The 22757-nt window shown below is 52.3% G+C and overlaps 1 long non-coding RNA gene across 3 annotated transcripts in view; it reads right to left on the bottom strand.

Moving 5' to 3' along the window:
* LOC140425577 (uncharacterized) overlaps positions 1 to 22757 on the bottom strand; it is an 81616-nt gene that overhangs the window by 28066 nt on the left and 30793 nt on the right. The window lies entirely within an intron of this gene.

Genomic DNA, 22757 nt, shown 5'->3' with positions numbered 1-22757 from the left:
AGGTCGTTTTTCGCCTGGTGTTTCCCAGATATTCTTCCTGAAAATTACTCTTTTACTTGATGTAAATTAATATAAGATACTCGCGCTCCATTCCCACAGGGTAACGGCAGGAATAGCAGGCAGTGTTTCCTTAATTAAACAGGGAAGACAATCCCTCTGCTGCCTTGCACTGCTCTCTGCTTTATTTCTCCACTTGAGAACATCGCAAAAAGTTCAATGGAGGCAGTTGTGTTAGCACTGCAGCTGGGGCGACCCGGTGGCATAGTGGTTAGCACTGCTGCCTACGGCGCTGAGGACCCGGGTTTGATCCCGGCCCCGGGTCACTGTCCGTGTGGACCGTGCAAATTCTCCCCATGTCTGCGTGGGTTTCACGCCTGTGGTATTATCATAACTGTAAGAACTGCAAGGGTTAATGAAATGCCTAGAGTAGCCACTAGAGGGAGCTACAGCCAGAGGTATATAAGGCATTGATACTAAGCCTTGTGAGAGAGACTAGTGCAGGAGTTAGCTAGAGACAGACAGAAGTATAGATAGTTGGGATAAAAGGTTCTTTTTCGGAATGGCAGCCGGTGACGAGTGGTGTCCCGCAGGGTTCAGTGTTGGGGCCACAGCTGTTCTCTTTATATATTAACGATCTAGATGACGGGACTGGGGGCATTCTGGCTAAGTTTGCCGATGGTACAAAGATAGGTGGAGGGGCAGGCAGTATGGAGGAGGTGGGGAGGCTGCAGAAAGATTTAGACAGTTTAGGAGAGTGGTCCAAGAAATGGCTGATGAAATTCAACGTGGGCAAGTGCGAGGTCTTGCACTTTGGAAAAAAGAATAGAGGCATGGACTATTTTCTAAACGGTGACAAAATTCATAATGCTGAAGTGCAAAGGGACTTGGGAGTCCTAGTCCAGGATTCTCTAAAGGTAAACTTGCAGGTTGAGTCCGTAATTAAGAAAGCAAAAGCAATGTTGTCATTCATCTCAAGAGGCTTGGAATATAAAAGCAGGGATGTACTTCTGAAGCTTTATAAAGCATTAGTTAGGCCCCATTTAGAATACTGTGAGCAATTTTGGGCCCCACACCTCAGGAAGGACATACTGACACTGGAGCGGGTCCAGCGGAGATTCACACGGATGATCCCAGGAATGGTAGGCCTAACATACGATGAACGTCTGAGGATCCTGGAGTTATATTCATTGGAGTTTAGGAGGTTGAGGGGAGATCTAATAGAAACTTACAAGATAATGAATGGCTTAGATAGGGTGGATGTAGGGAAGTTGTTTCCATTAGCAGGGGAGACTAGGACCCGGGGGCACAGCCTTAGAATAAAAGGGAGTCACTTTAGAACAGAGATGAGGAGAAATTTCTTCAGCCAGAGAGTGGTGGGTCTGTGGAATTCATTGCCACAGAGAGCGGTGGAGGCCGGGACGTTGAGTGTCTTTAAGACAGAAGTTGATAAATTCTTGATTTCTCGAGGAATTAAGGGCTATGGAGAGAGAGCGGGTAAATGGAGTTGAAATCAGCCATGATTGAATGGCGGAGTGGACTCGATGGGCCGAATGGCCTTACTTCCGCTCCTATGTCTTATGGTCTTATGGTCTTATAGTGTGAGTAAGAGCAGATCATAGTTTATAACAGTATAAAGATTAGTTGTAGGTGAGTGTAGTTTATATGTTAATAATCAACTGTGTATTATTTAGGAGTACGTGTCGAATTCAAATTAGTAGTGTTAATAAATTTATACTTTGTTTAAGTTCAAGCTATTTTGTGGTCTTTGTGAACACTACGCTAACCATCCTGAATTTAGCAACACAAAGAATATCACAATCCATACATCCCAAAGATGTGCAAGGTAGGTGGATTGGCCACGCTAAATTGCTCTTTAATTGGAAAACAGTAATTGGGTCCTCTAAATTTATTTTAAAAAGCAGGAGCAGAGTAGCCTAGACCTTACCAATTGTATCCTGATAACATCACCAGGCCAGAATATATGAGCAGCTCTCCGCAAATCCGAGCCATGCTGGGGCGATTTTCACCCATTCACGAGAAGCTAAAGTGCAGACTTGTTTGTATGTTTTCAGTTGCAGATTGTTATTATCAGGTTAAGCGGGATATTGTTGTTCATTTGACAATGGTTTTAAGTATTAGCAAAAATGCTCCTCCATTTACCAGAAGCTGAAGCCTGACAATAGAAACGTTTAACAATCAAACGGGGGGGGAGCTTTTATGTCTTTCCGCATGTTCAGAAGTGCACAACGCGTTCAGCATCTCAACCCCTTTCCCCAGCCTGCACAGACTTGCTTGGTAACAATGGACCTGGACTAAATAGCTTATCATTTATGCTACCTCTATTTAAAACTTATCTTGTGTCACAATGAAGAGGTTTCAATACATTGACAGGCACAGCAGATTGCAGCTAAGAAAGCTTCCTGTTCTGAGCCCAGTTAGACACTGCAAGAGACGATTATGGCGGATGAGGTGTCGCTTCCAGCCCCCCCCACCCCTCGTGCAAAAGCGGCGGAATCAGAGTTTAAAAAAAATAAATTTAGAGTACCCAATTCATTTTTTCCAATGAAGGGGCAATTTAGCGCGGCCGATCCACCTAGCCTGCACATCTTTTGGGTTGTGGGGGCGAAACCCGCGCAGACACGGGGAGAATGTGCAAACTCCACACGGTCAGTGACCCAGAGCTGGGATCGAACCTGGGACCTCGGCGCTGTGAGGCTGCAGGGCTAACCCACTGCGCCACCGTGCTACCCGCGGAATCAGAGTTAAGATGGGTGGAAGGAAGGCTGCCCTGTCCCTGTGGGTGTCGTGCCCCTGCCCCCTAAACAAGGGCTCTCCCTGGTGGAATCAGGATGCCTGACAAATATGTTCAAATTGGGCTCCTGTTATATTGTTAGGACCTCTGTGCCCTCCGAACACAATTAAAAATAATAAGGTCTGACCAGAACCTGTAGAGTAATACCCATCGGGACTGGTTTCAGACGGTTGGTGCAATAGGGGACACGCGCTAAAAGCGCTCAGATCATACAGTCTGTTACCACACGTTTTCTTTTCAGTACCCAAAGGAAAATTGAACTTTAAATTGCTTTCTTCTTCACTTATTTTTGCCAACACACACTGAACAAGCACACAGGGCTAATCATAGAATTTACAGTGCGGAAGGAGGCCGTTCGGCCCATCGAGTCTGCACCGGCCCTTGGAAAGAGCACCCTACTCAAGCCCACGCCTCCATCCTATCCCAGTAACCCCACCTAACTATTTGGACACTAAGGGGCAATTTATCATGGCCCGCCTAACCCGCACCTCTTTGGACTGTGGGAGGAAACCGGAGCACTCGGAGGAAACCCACGCAGACACGGGGAGAACGTGCAAACTCCACACAGGCAGTGACCCGAGGCAGGAATTGAACCTGGGACCCTGGAGCTGTGAGGCAGCAGTGCTAACCTATGTGCCACCGTGCCGCCCCTGTGGTGATGTGCATCACTGTAAATACATGTAAGCTAGACAGACACTAGAGGGAGCACCAGAAACATCACACACACACACACTCAACCAATAGATAAGTTAGATAGGAGGTGACCAATGGACATTCACGATACACAAGGAGGTGACACGACCACAGGGGGGCATTACACCAACCCATACATAAAGGACACCACACAGATGATCAGCCCCTTTGGCCAGTGGAGACAGTCAGTGAGGAGAGGCACAGGGTTGATTCATTATCACACCCACCACGTGGAAGACAGCAGCTGGTTAGTCAGTTTAGGTAGCTATAATAGGATTAGCAGTAGTGTCGAACTCAAGTTATAAAAGTGTACATAGTGTAAATAAATGTGTTGAAGTTATTTACACGTCTCGACCTTCCTTGACAAATGCAACACAAGGAAGCCGCTTATGTTACAAAGGAAGCAAAACAAAACAGCCCCGTGTTGGTGGGTAGCGTTCTTGCAGCCTGGTGGAACGAGGGGAATGGCGGCAGCGCACTGCCCGACCTGATGGAGCGGCCGTCCATGAACGGAGGAGGCACTCACCCAGCCTGCAGGGCCCGGGGATCTCCCTTGGATCTGCCAGCAGAGCAGTGGCACAGGACGCTGCCCGTGCCCAGCCTCTGCACCATCCTGAAGCAAGACCTGTGTGCCTGCTAGCAAGGCCAGGACGACATGTTTTGAGCAGGTCACCACAGTTCTTACCTTCTCTGCCTCAGTCTTGTTCACTGCGCAACAACAACAACTTACATTTATTTAGCTGCTTGAACATAATAAAACACCCCAAGGTGCTTCGCAGTACAAAGCTTGAACAAGGTGGTGGTTTTTTAAAAATGTTTTTAAATATGTTTATTAAGAATTTGCAAACAAAATTTTCAACCATACAAACAAACCCCCCCCGCCCCCCCCCGCCCCGTAACAAAAAGAAAAGAAAACTCGCAGAGCAAGACATAAACATGGCAAATCAATATGATACAGAACTTTGTACATTGGATTCCTCCCGTACATATCAGTTTTCCGGATCATTTATGTATTTTCTTGCTCAGATGCCCCCCCAAAAAATCCCCCCCCACTCCCTCTACCCCCCCCCCCCCAAGAAAGATATGTCCCCCCCCCCCGGGTTGCTGCTGCTGTCGACCGAACTCCATCTAACGCTCCGCGAGGTAGTCTAGGAACGGTTGCCACCGCCTGGAGAACCCCTGCACAGACCCTCTCAGGCAAACTTTATCCTCTCCAACTTGAGAAACCCTGCCATTTCATTTATCCAGGCTTCCACACTGGGGGGCTTCGCATCTTTCCACACTAACAAGATCCTTCGCCGGGCTACCAGGGACGCCAAGGCCAGAATGCCGGCCTCTTTCGCCTCCTGCACTCCCGGCTCATCCGCTACTCCAAATAGTGCAAGCCCCCAACTTGGCTTGACCTGGACTTTCACCACCTTGGATATAGTTCTCGCAACACCCCTCCAGAACCCATCCAGTGCCGGGCATGACCAAAACATATGGGCATGGTTCGCCGGGCTTCCTGAGCACCTCCCGCATCTGTCCTCCACCCCAAAGAACCTACTCAGCCTCTCCCCCGTCATATGTGCTCTGTGAACAACCTTAAATTGTATCAGGTTAAGCCTGGCACACGAGGAAGAGGAATTAACCCTACTTAGGGCATCAGGCCATAGCCCCTCCTCAATCTCCTCCCCCAGCTCCTCTTCCCATTTACCCTTCAGCTCCTTTACCAAAGCCTCCCCCTCTTCTTTCATCTCCTGGTATATCGCCAACACCTTGCCCTCTCCGACCCATACGCCCAAAATCACCTTGTCTTGAATACCCTGTGCCGGGAGCAGCGGGAATTCCCTCACCTGCCGCCTCACAAACGCCCTCACTTGCATGTACCTGAAGGCGTTTCCCGGGGGTAGTCCAAACTTCTCCTCCAGCGCCCCTAAGCTCGCAAACGTCCCATCGATGAACAGGTCCCCCATTCTTCTAATCCCTGCCCGATGCCAGCTCTGAAACCCCTCATCCATCCTTCCTGGGACAAACCGATGGTTACCCCTGTTCGGGGACCACACCGAGGCTCCCATTGCACCCCTGTGCCGTCTCCACTGGCCCCAGATCTTTAGCGTTGCCGCCACCACCGGACTCGTGGTGTACCTTGTCGGCGTGAGCGGCAGCGGTGCCGTCACCAGCGCCCCCAGGCTCGTTCCTTTACAGGACGCCATCTCCAACCTCTTCCATGCCGCCCCCCCTCCCTCCATCACCGACTTACGGATCATCGTCACATTGGCTGCCCAGTAGTAGCCACCCAGATTCGGCAACGCCAGCCCTCCTCTATCTCTACTACGCTCCAGGAACCCCCTCCTTACCCTCGGGATCTCACTTGCCCACACAAAACCCATAATGCTCCTGCCTACCTTCTTAAAAAAGGCCTTGGTGATCACAACTGGAAGGCATTGGAATACAAAAAGAAAACTCGGGAGGACTACCATTTTAATCGACTGTACCCTGCCCGCTAGTGAGAGTGGCAACATGTCCCACCTTTTAAAGTCCTCCTCCATCTGCTCCACCAGCCGCGTCAAATTATGTTTGTGCAGGGCCCCCCAGCTCCAAGCTACCTGGATCCCCAAGTATCGGAAGCTCCTTTCCGCCCTCCTCAACGGTAGGTCGCCTATCCCTCTTCCCTGATCCCCCGGATGCACCACAAAGAGCTCACTCTTCCCTATATTGAGCTTGTTGCCCGAGAAGTCCCCAAACTCCCTTAGGATCTGCATGACCTCCACCATCCCCTCCACCGGGTCCGTCACATACAGCAACAGGTCGTCTGCGTACAGCGACACTCGATGCTCCTCTCCCCCTCGGACCACCCCCCTCCATTTCCTGGACTCCCTTAGTGCCATAGCCAAAGGTTCAATTGCTAATGCAAACAACAGGGGGCACCCCTGCCTCGTCCCTCGATACATCCGGAAGTACTCCGACCTCCGCTGATTCGTAACCACACTCGCCACCGGGGCTCTATATAGGAGCTTGACCCAGCTAATAAACCCTCCCCCGAACCCAAACTTCTGCAACACTTTCCAGAGGTACTCCCACTCTACTCGGTCAAAGGCCTTCTCCGCGTCCATGGCTGCCACTATCTCCGCCTCTCCCTCCACCGATGGCATCATAATCACATTTAGGAGCCTTCGCACATTGGTATTTAGCTGCCTGTCCTTTACAAATCCCGTCTGGTCCTCGTGAATCACCCCCGGGACACAGTCCTCAATCCTCGTAGCCAATACTTTTGCCAACAACTTAGTATTACGTTGAGGAGCGAGATCGGCCTATTGCAGTGGGTCCTTATCCCGCTTCAGGATCAAAGAAATCCCCCCCTCCCTTGCCTCATTAAAAGTCCTTACCAGCAACGGGGCTAACAAGTCTACGTACTTCCTATAGAACTCCACCGGGAACCCATCCGGTCCCGGGGCCTTCCCTGCTTGCATGCTCCCCAGTCCTTTAACCAGCTCCTCCACCCCAATTGGCGCCCCCAAACCAGCCACCTCCTGCTCCTCCACCCTCGGGAACCTCAGTTGGGCCAAGAATCGTCGTATCCCCTCTTTTCCTCCTGGGGGCTGGGACCTATACAGCTCCTCGTAGAAGGCCTTGAATGCCTCATTCACTTTCACCGCACTCCGCACCGTAGTTCCCCTTCCATCCTGAACTCCACCTATTTCCCTCGCTGCCATCCTCTTACGGAGCTGTTGTGCCAGCATCCGGCTCGCCTTCTCCCCATACTCATACATCGCCCCCTGTGCCTTCCTCCACTGTGCCTCTGCCTTCCCTGTGGTCAACAGATCGAACTCCGTCTGGAGAATTCGCCTCTCCCTGAGTAGTCCCTCATCAGGGGCCTCTGCATACCTCCTGTCTACTCTTAAAATCTCCCCCACTAACCTTTCCCTTTCCCTGCCCTCTCTCTTCTCCCTATGAGCCCTGATGGAGATTAACTCTCCCCTGACCACCGCCTTCAGCGCCTCCCGTACTACTCCCACCTGCACCTCCCCGTTGTCGTTGGCCTCCAGATACCTTTCGATACACCCCCGCACCCTCCCGCACACTTCCTCGTCTGCCAACAGTCCCACATCCAACCGCCACAGCGGGCGTTGGTCCCTCTCCTCCCCCAGCTCTAGTTCCACCCAGTACGGGGCGTGGTCTGAAATGGCTATGGCCGAATACTCCGTTCCCTCCACTTTCGGGATCAATGCCCTGCCCAGAACAAAAAAATCTATCCGGGAGGAGGCCTTATGTACATGGGAGAAAAAAGAAAATTCTCTGGCCAAAGGCCTGGCAAATCTCCACGGATCTACTCCCCCCATCTGGTCCATAAACCCCCTGAGCACCTTGGCCGCAGCCGGCCTCTTTCCGGTCCTAGATCTGGAGCGATCCAGTGCTGGGTCCAACACCGTGTTAAAATCCCCACCCATTATCAAGCTTCCTACCTCCAAGTCCGGGAAATGCCCCAACATCCGTTTCATGAATCCAGCATCGTCCCAATTCGGGGCGTATACCACCCCCATCCCCTGCAACCGACCGCTCACCATCACGTATCGGCCTCCATTGTCCGCTACTATGTTCTTGGCCTCAAACGACACCCGCTTCCCCACGAGTATTGCCACCCCTCTATTCTTCGCATCCAGCCCCGAATGGAACACCTGTCCTACTCATCCCTTCCTTAACCTGACCTGATCTGCCACCTTCAGATGTGTCTCCTGAAGCATGACCACGTCTGCCTTCAGTCCCTTTAAGTGCGCGAACACTTGGGCCCTCTTAACCGGCCCATTTAGGCCTCTCACATTCCACGTGATCAGCCGGATTGGGGCACCCTCCGGTCCCCCAGACGGGGACCCGACGCCCCGACCACCTCTTCCATTTTCAGTTCCCCCTCGGTCAATGCAGCAGCAACCCTATTGTCCCCCCCTCTCTCCACCCCCCACCCCCACTGCTAGATCCAAATCTAGCTCTTTTGCTCCCCTCATAATACTTCCATAAGTCAGCTGACTCCTGCTGACCCCGGCTTCCCCCGCCTTCACATTGACCCCCCCCCGGTGTGGAAATCCCTCCTCCTCCTTGCGCTCCTCCATCCCCCCCCCTCCCTAACGTGGGAAAAAGCCCGCGCTTTCCTGAGCCAGCCCCGCCCCCTGTGGCGCAGCTCCTGTTGCGGCCTTATACCAATTCCCCCATCCCCGAGTCTCACCTCCCTCCAGCACCGACGCCCACATTCCTCACTGTCCCCCCTTCAAAAACTCTTCCACATCCCCATCCATCGTCCCACCCGTGAAACATTCCTTACCCATATTTACAACCCTGTATACAGTCAACATCTCCCCCACAAACATAGTCCCTCAGTTTGAGTCCAATTTTTCCATTTGGATAAAGGTCCAAGCCTCTTCTGGCGTTTCGAAATAGTGGTGTCGGCCCTGATACGTGACCCACAGTCGCGCTGGCTGCAGCATTCTGAATCTCACCCTTTTTTTATGCAGCACCGCCTTGGCCCGGTTGAAGCCAGCTCTCCTCTTTGCCACCTCCGCTCTCCAGTCCTGGTAGATTCGGATCACCGCATTCTCCCATCTACTGTTCCGCTCCTTCCTGGCCCATCTCAGAACACTCTCTTTGTCCGTGAAGCGATGGAACCTCGCCACTATCGCCCTTGGCGGCTCGCCAGCCTTGGGTCTCCTCGCCAGGACCCGGTGAGCCCCTTCTAGCTCCAGGGGGCTCAGAGAGGCCTCCGCACCCATCAGCGAATGGAGCATCGTGCTCACGTACGCCCCGGCATCAGCCTCCTCCACTCCTTCGGGGAGACCCAGAATCCGGAGATTCTTCCTCCGCGACCTGTTCTCCAGGACCTCGAATCCCTCGGCCCACCGCTTGTGCAGCGCCTCGTGCACCTCCATCTTCACCGCCAGGCCCAAGATAGAACATAGAACATAGAACAATACAGCGCAGTACAGGCCCTTCGGCCCACGATGTTGCACCGAAACAAAAGCCATCTAACCTACACTATGCCATTATCATCCATATGTTTATCCAATAAACTTTTAAATGCCCTCAATGTTGGCGAGTTCACTACTGTAGCAGGTAGGGCATTCCACGGCCTCACTACTCTTTGCGTAAAGAACCTACCTCTGACCTCTGTCCTATATCTATTACCCCTCAGTTTAAAGTTATGTCCCCTCGTGCCAGCCATATCCATCCGCGGGAGAAGGCTCTCACTGTCCACCCTATCCAACCCCCTGATCATTTTGTATGCCTCTATTAAGTCTCCTCTTAACCTTCTTCTCTCCAACGAATACAACCTCAAGTCCATCAGCCTTTCCTCATAAGATTTTCCCTCCATACCAGGCAACATCCTGGTAAATCTCCTCTGCACCCGCTCCAAAGCCTCCACGTCCTTCCTATAATGCAGTGACCAGAACTGTACGCAATACTCCAAATGCGGCCGTACCAGAGTTCTGTACAGCTGCAACATGACCTCCCGACTCCGGAACTCAATCCCTCTACCAATAAAGGCCAACACTCCATAGGCCTTCTTCACAACCCTATCAACCTGGGTGACAACTTTCAGGGATCTATGTACATGGACACTTAGATCCCTCTGTTCATTCACACTTTCAAGAACTTTACCATTAGCCAAATATTCCGCATTCCTGTTATTCCTTCCAAAGTGAATCACCTCACACTTCTCTACATTAAACTCCATTTGCCACCTCTCAGCCCAGCTCTGCAGCTTATCTATATCCCTCTGTAACCTGCTACATCCTTCCACACTATCGACAACACCACCGACTTTAGTATCGTCTGCAAATTTACTCACCCACCCTTCTGCGCCTTCCTCTAGGTCATTGATAAAAATGACAAACAGCAACGGCCCCAGAACAGATCCTTGTGGTACTCCACTTGTGACTGTACTCCATTTTGAACATTTCCCATCAACCACCACCCTCTGTCTTCTTTCAGCTAGCCAATTTCTGATCCACATCTCTAAATCACCCTCAATCCCCAGCCTCCGTATTTTTTGCAATAGCCTACCGTGGGGAACCTTATCAAACGCTTTGCTGAAATCCATATACACCACATCAACTGCTCTACCCTCGTCTACCTGTTCAGTCACCTTCTCAAAGAACTCAATAAGGTTTGTGAGGCATGACCTACCCTTCACAAAGCCATGCTGACTATCCCTGATCATATTATTCCTATCTAGATGATTATAAATCTTGTCTCTTATAATCCCCTCCAAGACTTTACCCACTACAGACGTGAGGCTCACCGGTCTATAGTTGCTGGGGTTGTCTCTGCTCCCCTTTTTGAACAAAGGGACCACATTTGCTGTCCTCCAGTCCTCTGGCACTATTCCTGTAGCCAATGATGACATAAAAATCAAAGCCAAAGGTCCAGCAATCTCTTCCCTGGCCTCCCAGAGAATCCTAGGATAAATCCCATCAGGTCCCGGGGACTTATCTATTTTCAGCCTGTCCAGAATTGCCAACACCTCTTCCCTACGTACCTCAATGCCATCTATTCTATTAGCCTGGGGCTCAGCATTCTCCTCCACAACATTATCTTTTTCCTGAGTGAATACTGACGAAAAATATTCATTTAGTATCTTGCCTATCTCTTCAGACTCCACACACAATTTCCCATCCCTGTCCTTGACTGGTCCTACTCTTTCCCTAGTCATTTGCTTATTCCTGACATACCTATAGAAAGCTTTTGGGTTTTCCTTGATCCTTCCTGCCAAATACTTCTCATGTCCCCTCCTTGCTCGTCTTAGCTCTCTCTTTAGATCGTCCTCGTTCTCGTTAGTTTTTTCCTTCACCTCTCGCAGCTCTACCGCCTGGGCCTTCTGGGTCGCCTTCAGCCCCTCGATCGCCAACAGCATTGGCGCCAGCACCTCCTTTTTAAGCTCCTCCACGCAGCGCCTGAGAAACTCCTGCTGGTCCGGCCCCCATGCTGCTCGATCGCCGCACTCCGCCATCTTGTTTTTCCCCCCTCGTTTCTGCCGCTGCTCCAAAGCCTCTTTTTCCGTCGCTCCACTTCGAGTCCCCTCCATACACGATGGAAGGGGGAACTTACTTCACCTTCCCACACGGGATTTGATCAAAAGATTTCCGTTGGGGCTCCTCCGGACAGCCCAAAAGTCCGTTCTAGCGGGAGCTGCCGAAATGTGCGGCTTAGATCCACATTGCCCCAACCGGAAGTGAGGCGGTGGATTTTAAGGGACATGTAGAAGCAGGAAGGTGAGGTCGAGAGAGATAGGGAGGGAATTCCAGGGCTTAGTTGCCAAGCAACAGAAGGAATGGATCCCAGTGGTGGACAGATTACGACTGCAGAGGCCAGAATTTGCCAAGTGCAGGTATTCCAGAGGATTGTGGGGCTGGGGAGGTCACAGTTAGGGAAAGGGTCAAGGGCATGGACATTTCTCACATCGCACAGCCCTCGGTTTCCAAGGGTAACCGGCCTGCTGGATGGACGGCAGCAGATCAGGTTGAAAGGCAGTTGTGCCTGTGGCTTGCTGGTGTCCAGGGGGTCACTAGAGGGCACACACGCAACCATCAATAGATCAGTCAGGGGTATTCATTAATAGAATGGATAATTCATTCCATCAATGTGCAGCTGGGCTGTGGTCACTGGAGCAGGATTGTGGAGCTCTGTGCACCAGGTTTGAAGGCAGCAGCTGTGGCCAGTCAGCAACTCTGGGCAGAGTAGGATCAGCACGGTGGCGTAGTGGGTCAGCCCTGCTGCCTCACAGTGGGTAGGTCCCAGGTTCGATCCCGGCTCTGGGTCACTGTCCATGTAGAGTTAGCCCATTCTCCCCGTGTCTGCGTGAGTTTCGCCCCCACAACCCAAAGATGTGCAGGGTAGGTGGATTGAACACGCTAAATTGCCCCTTAATTGGAAAAAAAAATTAATTGCGTACTCTAAATTTATAAAAAGAAAAAAAAAACTCTGGGCAGAGTTTTTGTCCTGAAATGGGGGCGGATTCGGCGCCGGACGGCCGTCGGGCCCAAATAACGGAAGCATTTCTAAGTGCCATTTTGGACAGGTTTGTCGGGGTGTTTCCTGCCAGCTTTTTGGGTTAGATCCATACCGCTATTCAACTACACATAGTCAATTCCTGGGGCCTTGGGGAGTTGGAATCTTTTTCAACACTGGGGAGCTGAACTCTCTGGCTCCTCCGCGATCAGGCAGCCATTTTGAAAGGATGCCCAATGTAGAAGTGAACTTAAGGGTCCCCCACACCCCTACTGACTGCCACTGTCACTCCCCACACACACATGGGCATTATCCCACACCCTCCCAAGTGGGTACACCCCGCTACGGGATCGCTGAGCGCCCCCCTTTACCGGCATTCCCACCCGCCCCTTTCAACCCCCCCGACCTTTCAAGACCCCCACTGTTTCACCGGCCCAACCTTTAGGAGACCCTTTCATACCCGCCCTTCGCCCCTTTCATGGGCATGGCCCCCCTCAGGCCCTGGTCCATGGCAGTGCCACCCTGGCACCCGGGGACCCTGACACTGCCACCCTAGTGCCCTGGCAGAGCCACCCTGGCACCTTGGCATTGCCAGGGTGGCAGTGTCAAGGTACCCAGCTGCCAGTGGGAGTGCCAAGGTGCCACCCTGCCCTGTCCCTGACCACCTGAGGGTCTCCAGTGGCCTGGGAGACTCTCCCAGATGTTGCTACACCTGGTCCAGGTTTGTACGGACCAGTGCAAATGGTGCCCATGTGATCTCTCGCTAGGGAGCTGGTTAGTTAACGGGAGGCCATTAGGTTGGTCTTACATCTTGCTAATTAGATGGAGATTGGCCTTAATTTGTGTTAATTGTCATCTTGCCAAGTTTGGGAGGGATCTGGAACTAATTTGCGCCCATCATGGATCCGGATTTTGGCCTCTTCCGCTATATAACCGGCGTGTCCGGATCTGCGCCAGGTGCAATGCGGCTGTTAAATAGAGCCCTTAATTTATCTTTTTTTAAAATCATTTTGTGGGCTGGGGACTTTGCTGACTCAGCCAACATTTATTGTCCATTCCTAATTGCCCTTGAGAGGGTGGTGGTGAAAGCTGCCTTCTTGAACCCCTGGAGTCCCTGAAGTGTGGGCACACTCACTGAGCTGTTAGGGAGGGAATTCCAGGATTTCGACTCAGGGACAGTGAAGGAACGGCGACGTATCTCCAAGTAAGCAGCACGGTAGCATAGTGGTTAGCACTGTTGCTTCACAGCTCCAGGGTCCCAGGTTCGATTCCCGACTCGGGTCACTGACTGTGTGGAATCTGCACGTTCTCCCCGGGTTTCCTCCGGGTGCTCCGGTTTCTTCCCACAGTCCAAAGAGGTGCAGGTGAGGTGGATTGACCATGATAAATTGCCCCTTAGTGTCCAAGAAGGGCAGGTGGGGTTACTGGGTTACGGGGATGAAGTGGAGGTGTGGGCTTGGGTAGGGTGCTCTTTCCAAGGGCTGGTGCAGACTCGATGGGCCAAATGGCCTCCTTCTGCACTGTAAATTCTTGATTCTATGAAGTCAGGGTGGTGAGTGACTTGGAGGAGGACCTCCAGGTGGTGGGGTTCCCAGGTATCTGCCGCTCTTGTCCTTCTATATGGTAATGGTCGTGGGTTTGGATGGTGCTGTCTGAGGAACCTTGGTGAATTACTGCAGTGCATCTGGTAGATGGTACACACGACTGCAACTGTGCGTCGGTGAAGGGATTGAATGTTTGTGGAAGGGGGAGCAATCAAGTGGGCTGCTTTGTCCTGGATGGTGTCGAGCTTTACTGACTAGTGTGCTGGTATCGTTCCATCCGTGCCATTTTCCCAGAGGCTGGACGATGGGGTGGAATTGCCACCTGTCATTTCCTGAGATAATTTGAAGGCTAATTGCAAGAGGATGCACAGCATCTTCACCCTGTTCGGTTTCCCCACTTACGTCCACAGTGACTGGGGCTCCTCGTTTATGAGCAATGAGCTGCGTCAGTATCTGCTCGATAAGGGCATTGCCTCGAGCAGGACTACCAGCTAAATCCCCCGGGGAAACGGACAGGTGGGGAGGGAGAATGCGACGGTATAGAAGGCCGTCCTTCTGGCCCTACGGTCTAGAGGTCTCCCGGTTTCCCGCTGGCAGGAGGTCCTCCCCGACGCGCTCCACTCCATTCGGTCGCTCCTCTGCACAGCCACGAACGAGACCCCTCACGACCGTCTATTCGTCTTCCGCAGAAAATCCACCTCTGGGGTCTCGCTCCCGTCCTGACTGACAACACCGGGGCCTGTCCTCTTCCAGAAGCACGTAAGGAGCCATAAGTCCGACCCCCTCGTCGAGAGGGTCCAGCTCCTACATGCCAACCCTCAGCCTGCCTATGTAGTGCACCGCAACGGCCGACAAGATACAGTCTCCCTCCGGGATCTGGCACCCGCCCGTTCCCCAGCGACCATCACCTACGCCCCCCCCCCCCCCCCCCCCACACCGAACACCGCCCCCGCCACTACGCGGCCTACACCCCCCCTCCCCCCATCACCGACACACCGTGATGATGCTCCAGATGACACGCTCCCGGAGTCAACGAGCCCAACACCCGTTCCCGCAGCGAAGCCGGAGCTGAGGCGATCACAGAGAACGATCGAGGCGCCGGACAGACTCGATCTGTGAGACCACTTCACCCCCTCTGGACTTCAATTTTTTAACAGGGGCTGAATGTAGTGAACATATTGCTGATACAATTCACCACTGTATTGTATTGTATTATGTTGATGCCCTTGTGGGCTCCGCCCGTGGCTCCGCCCCCTCGGGGGTGGTATATAGATCTGCAGCCTGTAGTACAGTGCAGTCGCAGGCAGGCACAGATCTAGTTTATTAAAACCACTGTTCACTTCTACTAATCGTCTCGTGTGAATTGATGGTCGCATCACCCCCTTCACCAATCCCTTAACCCTACAGTAAATATCCCTGAAATTATTCTATCAACTTTCAGCTGTATGACATTCCAACAATGCAGACTAATAACCTGCTCTGTAAACACACTGAGCAGAGGAGTGCCAAATGTGACAAGATGCTTGATTCAATGGCAAAACACGAGCATTTCCTTCAAATCGTTTCTCGCTCAGGTTTTAACCCACGCTGGCCTTTCAGAATGATGGTTTGCTAGCTCTGCTACTGAGAGATGAACCCCCCCCCCCCCCCAGTGAGTTCACCATTGCTGCTGGAAGGAGAGACTTTAATCTCGTTACCAATCCCTGGGAGTCTCAGCTAACTTGGCCCAGCCACAGGCCTTCAGTTGCTCTTGTGGCAGTCGGGCCTAGCTGGGTTTTGCTTCCAAGTGAATAGCCTGGGGATGGAGTGGGGTGGGCCATGCCAGCCGGTGATGCCAATGTCCCCACCCATCCGTCTGCCCCACCCCTTCCCATCGGGGCCTGAAAATCCAACCCCCCTTGAGGCTGCTGTCGAGCTTTTTATGCAAATAATCTTTTACTCTTGAAAACTGATGTAATTATGTTTCGCTGATTGTGGGTGACAGCACTTCCTGACGTGGCCTGTACCTGATTGTCACCCTATTTGAATATAACCCACATGCTCCTATTTCTAATCCAGTTGTATTTGCCCAGGGGGCCATTGATTCTGACATAATGGTTGTCAGTTTCTCACAGATCTTCGCCATAATCTCTCTCAGCGCTTTACCGCAACTAAAATGCCAACCTTGTTTTGAATCCTTTCAGACTTTGTAAGATTTCTACCTCATTGTACCGCACACGCGGTGCTCCCTTTGTTTCAGGAGGGCATATGTTGCCCAGGTCTTCCTTTGGAAACACTTGGAGCAAATTCAGAATATTTACTGTTTACTGTGTGGGTCTTCACTGTCCGGCCCACGTTTCCGTCTCTTCTCTGACTGCCTGCTGACCGGATTTTCAGTCAGATTGATCTCCGTTTCTGTGCCTTTTTTCTGCCTCTCTCCTTAACTCTCTGATTACCTTTCTATCATGGGCAGAATTTCCAGACCTAGCCCATGCCCCAGTCGAGACTCTTAAATGGCTGGGGGCAGTTTGACGGGCTGACAACAGGGAGGGCAACTGCGTAGGGCAAGAGGGGTGCAATACGAGTATGGGGAGAAGGCGAGCCGCACGCTGGCGCCCCAGCTGCGGAGGCAGGCTGCGTCCAGGGAAATATTGAATATATGGACTGGGGCTGGGGATGTGGTGCCAGAGCCAGGGAAGATAAAAAAGGCATTTAGGGGGTACTACCGGGGTCTTTACCAGGCAGACCCCGGGGGGAGAGGAGGGGGACATGGGGTGGTTTCTGGACGAGCTGGACTTCCCCAGGTGGAGGAAGCAAAGAGGCAGGCGTTGGAGGAGCCCCTGGGGCTGAGGGAGGTGCTGGATAGTATCAGGGGTATGAAGTCGGGGAAGGCCCCTGGGCCGGATCGGTACCCGGCGGAATTTTATCAGGAATTTGCGACGGACCTGGCACCACATCTGTTGGGGGCGTTTAATAACGCATTGGAGAAAGGGGAGTTGCCGGAGACGATGACGCAGGCAGTAATCACACTAATCTCCAAAAAGGGGAAGGACCTGGTGGAATGTGGGTCATATAGGCCCATATAGCTATTGAACACGGATATGAAAGTATTGGCTAAGTTGTTGGCGGGGTGGATGGAGGATTGTGTCCCGGGGGTGGTTGCAGAAGATCAAACAGGCTTCGTGAAGGGCAGGCAGCTTGCGAATAATATAAGAATATAAGACGACTGTTGAATGTGGTGATGAATCCGTCGGGGACTCTGGTACCAGAGGTGGTGGTGTCCATGGACGCAGAGAAGGCATTGATTTGGTGGAGTGGCGGTACTTGTTCGAGGTTTTGGGAAGGTTTGAGTTTGGGCCGAGATTTGTGTCATGGGTGCAGTTGCTGTATGTGGCACCAAGCTTTGACTTACACAGGGGTACGAGGCAGGGGTGCCCGCTGTCGCCGCTGCTGTTTACGCTGGCCATAGAGCCACTGGCGATGGCTCTCAGGGGGTCGGCAGAGTGGCACGGGATTATGAGGAGACAGAAACATCGGGTGTCGCTCTATGCCGATGACCTCTTGCTGTATGTTTCGGATCCGTTGGAGAGTATGGGAAGGATTATGAGCCTGCTGGGGAGGTTCGGAGGTTTCGCGAGGTACTAGCTGAATATAGGGAAAAGCGAGGTTTTCCCGGTGAATGAGCTGGCACAGCTGGCTAATTTAAGGGGGATTTACGGTAGCGAGAGATAGGTTTTGGCATGTGGGGATTCAGGTAGTGAGGGAATGAATGGGCCTCCATAAGTGGAACTTAATGAAGCTGGTGAAGGAGGCCAGGGAGGATCTTAAGAGGTGGGATGCACTGCCCTTAACGCCGGCGGGGAGGGTCCAAGTGGTGAAAATTAATATTCTGCCGAGGCTCTTGTTTATTTTTCAGTCTTTCCAGATCTTTATACCAAAAGCCTTTTTTCGGAAAGTGGACACGATCATTTTGGAAAGGTGCCGAGGGTGGGGAGGACCCCGCTCCAGAGGCAGAGGCAGCGGGGGGGGTTGGCGTTGTCGAACTTGCCTCATTATTATTGAGCGGCGAATGTGGACAAGGTGCGGCGGTGGTGGGGGAGGGGGGGTGAAAAAGGGAAAAAATCTGTACAGACTGCATAGTTGATTGCTGGGAGGTATGTTTCCCGTGGCATCTATTTGGTGTAACCTGTTTTGAGACATGTTTGTAATAAAATACATTTAAAAGAAAAAGACACTGTTAAATGGCTGGTAAAGGACTTGTTCTTGCCAGGCTGGGAGTGGGTGGGAGATTAGGGGCGGGGGAAGGCCTGCTCGGGCCTCATGTGGAAGGATGGTGCCTCCCTCAAGGGCCCCCTTTGCACATCGGGTGACTGCCCTCCCACTCTCGGGTCTTTCCCTTCCACGGGTGCTCCCTCGTCTTCTGGTCTCTCCATCAAGACCTGCACCTACCTCTCCCTAACCCCCTCAGGGCCTTATTTTCTCTCCCTCCATGAGAGCCCCTCCCCGCCCCCTGTAACTTATCTGGTCCTGGGCTCCCCGATTTAGAATCTGGGGACTGCTTGTAGTCCCAGTCCTGGCCACTGCTGCCACTGGCGCTGCTGAGACGACAGAGCTGCCAGCCAATCAGATCGGCCAGTAGCTCTCTGTGGGGGAACTTCCACCTGAGGGAGGGCCTAATGTCCCACCTCTGACCAATGAATGCTCCTTGGAGTTTTAAAAGGCTGTGGGGGCTGTTGGATTCATGGGGATGTGAGAACTTTGCCATTTTTGCGTTTCCTTACCACTCACACTGTGAATCTTTTAACCTTTCACCCTTGGGGATTTATCGAGGTTATTTCAGTAATTTGAGGCGGGACATGCGGTAGGTGAGACTTGGGCTGGATGGGTGACCTTGGACCTACGGCCTGGAATTTTTCAAGGTCTTTGGAGACAGGTGGACAAGTGGCGAGGCTGGCGAATGGTGTGGGAAGGCAGTGTGTGGCCTGACCATTGTCTTTGTGCACTAGTCCACCTTGTCAGCAGTGACGTTGTTGGCAAATTGTCCACCCCAGCCCCACACCCCAACACGTACAGCCAGAGCCCGATTGAATCACCAAACTGGAGAGTTAAGAATCTTTTCCTTAACTTTGTTGGCATTTTGCCAGTGGCAGGAAACTGTCCACTACATGGGGACCTGCCAGGGTGTGTCAGGCTCTGGTTGGAATCCCCTCCTTTTTCGGCGGGTTCTTTGGCCCACCAATGGGGCCCAGGTGGCAATGGTCACCCTCGTGGCAATGGCACACCTGCCCTCACCAACACCCCCTCCCTTTCAGTATGGCAAGCCTGTCTGGCCGCAGAACCCCACCCCCCCCAGACCCCACTTACTGGTCTTCAAGGGCGCATGGCCAACGATGTGACCTCATCCTGCAAGTGCAGCCCCAGCAGTGGCCATGGCCCCTGGTGGCGCTGTTGAGGCTGCTGAGCATCCGGTCCTCTGATTGGATGGGCTGCTCTTGGAGTGTGCCACCATCCTCATTAGGGATGGTAAAATGTCACCTCAGAGGCACCCCTGCCATGGTTTTCGATATCCAAAAAGGAGTTTTCCTCTTAACGCTCCTGTGTCGGTTGTGGATCATTGGCTCGGGATTGACCACCATGTTTACTCAGAATCAATCGGCGGGAATCTCTGTTGGCCGACACCGAAGTCGGACTCAGCGATCAGGCGGTGAATCCCTTTTTACGCCAAAATCGGGGGCGGCGGCTGTTTTCGGATGTCCCGCCCCCTCCAAAATGGCATCATCGGTGAGTACGACGCACGGAGTTGGGATGGTCACAGGACGCCACCCGAAGGCTCTTCCCCGATGCTCCGCCCCCGATGGGCCGACTTCCCGATGGCGTGGGGCACGTGTGCTCTGAGGTTTCATCGACCCCGCGTGGTGGCTGTGGACTGTGTCCAGCGCCGCCGCAGTCGGGAGGGGGGGCGTTCCGCTGGCCGGTGGGGCTTCGGCAGGGGCTGGGGGACTGTTGGGGGGGTGGTACAGCGGGGTCACTATCTGGCAGGCCGTGTCCGCGTGCGGTCGCGCCATGTTTTATGGCGCGAGCGCTGCAGGTCGTCGGCGTGCGCATGCGCGGCCACAGACCCGGCAATTCTCCGTCCGTTTATGCCCCCCCCCCCCGCCGCCGGGCGGAGCACTGGAACGGGGGCAGCACGACCTTTCCATCGTGAAACTAGACACTTCCTCCAGACATAGCCTCAAAATCGGAGAATCCTGCCCACTATCATGGTTGCATCATGTGACCACCAGAATGGGCGAAGATTAACTAGGTGGACATTTTACCCATTTAGGAACTATTCTTTCCCATCTCCATCTTGACTTGACTTTCTCGTACATAATTCCCAAATGTGGAAGGGCAGATATAGGGGGGGGGGGGGGGGGGCGGGGAGTTGTGAATGGCATCTATAAGGAGAATGGATAAAATGGGACCCGTTAACAGTTTGTCAGAGAGATTTTTGTGTCAGCTCCTGATGCAGTGATTGGGTGAATTGTCAGACTTAGCTAAGCCGTCACTCAAATGGCTCCTCTTCAAAATGTAAATCCATCAGTCCGCGCAGCAACGTGTTAATGAGCAGCCGGGTTGACTGAGCACCAGAAGACTATAAGGCATAGGAGCAGAATTAGGCCACTCGGCCCATCGAGTCTGCTCCGCCATTCAATCATGGCTGATTCTTTTCTCATCTCCATTCTCCTGCCTTCTCTCCATAACCCTTGATCCCCTTATTAATCAAGAACCTATCTATCTCTGTCTTAAAGACACTCAGTCATTTGGCCTCCACAGCCTTCAGCGGCAAAGAGTTCCACAGATTCACCACCATCTGGCTGAAGAATTTCCTCCTCATCTCTGTTTTAAAGGATTGTCGCGTTCATTAACAGAGGGATTGAATTTAAGAGCCATGAGGTAATGATGCAGCTGTACAAAACTTTGGTAAGGCCACATTTGGAGTACTGTGTACAGTTCTGGTCGCCTCATTTTAGGAAGGATGTGGAAGCTCTGGAAAAGGTGCAAAGAAGATTTACCAGGATGTTGCCTGGAATGGAGAGTAGGTCTTACGAGGAAAGGTTGAGGGTGCTAGGCCTTTTCTCATTAGAGCGGAGAAGGATGAGGGGCGACTTGATAGAGGTTTATAAGATGATCAGGGAAATAGATAGAGTAGACAGTCAGAGACTTTTTCCCCAGGTGGAACACACCATTACAAGGGGACATAAATTTAAGGTGAAAGGTGGAAGATATAGGAGGGATATCAGAGGTAGGTTCTTTACCCAGAGAGTAGTGGGGGCATGGAATGCACTGCCTGTGGAAGTAGTTGAGTCGGAAACATTAGGGACCTTCAAGCAGCTGTTGGATAGGTACATGGATTACGGGAATATGATATAGTGTAGATTTATTTGTTCTTAAGGGCAGCACGGTAGCATTGTGGATAGCACAATTGCTTCACAGATCCATGATCCCAGGTTCGATTCCAGCTTGGGTCATTGTCTGTGCGGAGTCTGCACGTCCTCCCCGTGTCTGCGTGGGTTTCCTCCGGGTGCTCCGGTTTCCTCCCACAGTCCAAAGATGTGCGGGTTAGGTGAATTGGCCAATGATAAATTGCCCTTAATGTGCAAATTGCCCTTGGTGTTGGGTGGAGGTGTTGAGTTTGGGTAGGGTGCTCTTTCCAAGAGCTGGTGCAGACTCAAAGGGCCGAATGGCCTCCTTCTGCACTGTAAATTCAATGATAATCTATGATTAATCTAGGACAAAGGTTCGGCACAACATCGTGGGCCGAAGGGCCTGTTCTGTGCTGTATTTTCTATGTTCTATGTTCTATGTTCTATGATTGTCCCTTTAGTCTGAGATTGTGTCCTCTGCTTCTAGTTTTTCCTACAAGTAGAAACATCCTCTCCCCGTCCACTCTATCCAGGCCACGCAGTATCCTGTAAGTTTCAATAAGATCCCCCTCATCCTTCTAAACTCCAACGAGTACAGATTCAGAGTCCTCAAACGTTCCTCATGCGACAAGCTGTTCATTTCAGGGATCATTCTTGTGAACCTCCTCTGGGCCCTTTCCCAGGCCAGCACATCCTTCCTTAGATAAGGGGCCCAAAACTGCTCACAATACTCCAAATGGGGTCTGACCAGAGCCTTCTTCAGGCTCAGAAGTACATCCCTGGTCTTGTATTCTAGCTCTCGCGACATGAATGCAAACATTGGGGCAGCACGGTGGCGCAGTGGTTAGCACTGCATTCTCACAGGGCCAGGGTCCCAGGTTCAGTCCTGGCTCTGGGTTGCTGTCCGTGTGGGCAGCATGGTAGCATTGTGGATAGCACAATTGCTTAACAGCTCCAGGGTCCCAGGTTCGATTCCGGCTTGGGTCACTGTCTGTGCGGAGTCTGCACATCCTTCCTGTGTGTGCGTGGGTTTCCTCCAGGTGCTCCGGTTTCCTCCCACAGTCCAAAGATGTGCAGGTTAGGTGGATTGGCCATGATAAATTGCCCTTAGTGTCCAAAATTGCCCTTAGTGTTGGGTGGGGTTACTGGGTTATGGAGATAGGGTGGAGGTGTGGAGCTTGGGCAGGGTGCTCTTTCCAAGAGCCGGTGCAAAGTCAATGGGCTGAATGGCCTCCTTCTGCACTGTAAATTCTTTGATAATGTGTGTAGTTTTCACATTCTCCCCATGTCTGCGTGGATTTCCCCCCACAACACAAAGATGTGCAGAATAGGTGGATTGGACACGCT

This window comes from Scyliorhinus torazame, chromosome 6 (genome assembly GCF_047496885.1).
Source record: "Scyliorhinus torazame isolate Kashiwa2021f chromosome 6, sScyTor2.1, whole genome shotgun sequence".
In the NCBI taxonomy this organism is placed as follows: domain Eukaryota; kingdom Metazoa; phylum Chordata; class Chondrichthyes; order Carcharhiniformes; family Scyliorhinidae; genus Scyliorhinus; species Scyliorhinus torazame.
Note: the sequence above shows the minus strand (reverse complement) of the source record. Positions and strands in the feature narration are given on the sequence as shown.